This window comes from Clarias gariepinus, chromosome 12 (assembly GCF_024256425.1).
Source record: "Clarias gariepinus isolate MV-2021 ecotype Netherlands chromosome 12, CGAR_prim_01v2, whole genome shotgun sequence".
NCBI classification, from domain to species: Eukaryota; Metazoa; Chordata; class Actinopteri; order Siluriformes; family Clariidae; genus Clarias; species Clarias gariepinus.
The window spans coordinates 23,375,513-23,378,098 of record NC_071111.1 but is presented as its reverse complement, the minus strand read 5'-3'; positions in this window follow the sequence as shown (position 1 = coordinate 23,378,098).

Here is a 2,586-nt window from a genome sequence, read left to right as displayed (position 1 = left end):
AGCGGGAGCACAAACCCTTGAAAGGAGTTGAGTCGCTTTCTGATTGGACAGCATCGCGGGTGGGCGTGGTCACGTGGGCTTTCCCTTTGTATGAACGTGTCAAATGATGTGCAGTGCGGCATAAGGCTGCACGTTAACTTTTAGGTTGGAATTAGATAAAATGAAATACAAAATGTATGAAAATGTAATGAAAACATTTTTATTGAAAGTCTACCATGTTCGTGTAGATAGGCTACATATACAATATAAATATACACAGTGTACGTAATCCCTTTCAGCGCATTAAAATTGCAGTCAGTTGTATACAATGTATCTGTATATAGGCTGTACATGCATACTATATATATATATATATATACATATGTATAGTGTGTGTGTGTTTTGTCATAAGAGTATATTACATTTCTTTCCCAACTTCATTGTCTCTCTCCCCTATGAGTCAGCCAAAATAAATGTATACACAAGTCAGCAAAAAAAAAAAACTTGTATAAATATTTAATACTAAATGTATTGCTGTACGTTATATATATATATATATATATATATATATATATATATATATATATATATATGATATTATTTATATTAACATCATGTAATATAATATGCATCATACTAGTCTCCTTTTCCATAAGTGTGTATACATTTTGGCTGATTCTATATATACATATATACAGTATGTAATAGGTGCTCTTTTTCTTTTGATGCAACTTGTTGAATGCAATGACTGTAATCACCCTCTCAGACTTCACCACAGCCCGTAATTATTATGCATCACTCTACTGTTAAAATAATAAAATATAATAAATAAAACACCACTTGAAGTCATACTTCACAGCCACTATACGTCTCCCTGGCTGAAATAGCACGAGGCTGTGTAAGGAGGCACAAACTCAGCCGCACTCTTACACTTACCACATGTCCGTCAAGAGCGGTCTCCTTATTCGGAGCCAGTCTACCATAATCGGAAAAATAGGGTGTAATCATATCATATCGCATCGTATTCGTCACCGTGTGTGGATGTGTCAGTCGCCACGTACAGGTGTGCGTGCGTGCGCGCGTGTGCGTGCCGGATCTCTACAGCTTCTGCACGTGATCTGTAACGGAATAATTCGGGTTTTTTTTCCCATCATGCACGCTGCTCTGTTCGATAATGCCCCTAAAATAGCAAGTAGGAGTATATAGCTACAGACCTAGCCTACTAATTAGTGTGAAACTATGTGCTTTTGGACGCAGCCATGCCCTTTTTTGGGTATGTGAACCAAGATACCGGTTTCCTGTAACTATCCTTTCCCACTGTTATTTTAGAGTTATCCCCTAAATAGACTTACATGACACGAGAGAGCATCACACACACACCCCAAAAAAAATCAGAATGAAAATAATGATTTCTCAGATCTCAGATCACCCCCCCCCCCCCCCCCCCCCTTCGCCACGCTTGTCCTGGGCTTTGTGCCACTCTTTCATAAATAAAGTCACAAGCCTTTCATGCATCCTGCAGCCATTCATGGGTTTCCTCTATTCACAAAGTTGTAATGGCGCCCTCTGCCTGTCGCAGCGAGTATTACTATATCATAAGTTTATGAATCATACTCAGCCAAAACACACAGTATTGGTGCTGATTTAAGTGTTTTTTCTTTTTCTTTTATGTTATCCACAGAAAATGTGTATGCGAAAGAAGCTACTTCTAAAGTGTGTGCAACATGGAAGTGACCGGTCTTGCTTTCCTTAACATTTACTCAGCCGCTTTCGGAGAGATTATATTATACTGTATGTGCCCTAACTTCAAGCAACAACAGTCATTTAAAATGCAAATTATTCATTTTTGTATTGACGCTAAAATTGGTGTAAGCTTCAAGAAGCACAGAACCTGTAAAACTTGCTGGTCAAATTAAAGCATTTTGTGCAAAATTAAAGAATTTTTTCACCCCAAAAAATCTGTAAAGCCCATAACCGTGTCAAATTCATGTTGCAATATCTGAACAGTTTTGCAGCTTATAATAATAGACTTTTTCAGGTTTATGTCTTTTCATGTGAAATCTAAATTGGCCAAGTTACATCTAAGTGACAATTAATATCATTGTAAGGTTGGAATTAAAAAAGGATACAGACGCTACATAAAAGAGCATGAAATTCAATTTAGCAACTGTGCTTCTTTTTTATCTGATAAACATATAAATGTGTATGCATATTCACAAAAAAATTAAGCATGGATTGGGAGATAAGAAGCATGAAGTACAGTATTACACAAATTAGATAATTGAAAGCTTGCGATGCAAAAAAGTTACGGACGCTACACCAAGGTGAGACACTTTTTAGACCAGTACCATGTTTTGGCTGACTGTGGTCTTCTGATGAACCAATGACCAAGATTTCCTTAATTTAATTGCATGGCAAAATATGTTCAGAATGAATGCTAAAACTCACTAATTGTCTATACCGCTGTATCCCATATAGTAGGGTAAAGCAGTACAGACAACAGGGTTAGAGGGAGTCCTGGTGTCTACTGTATTCACCAGGAGACTTAGGGCAAGAGGCAGGGTACACCCTGGACCATCACAGGGCATATGAATACACACATTCAGG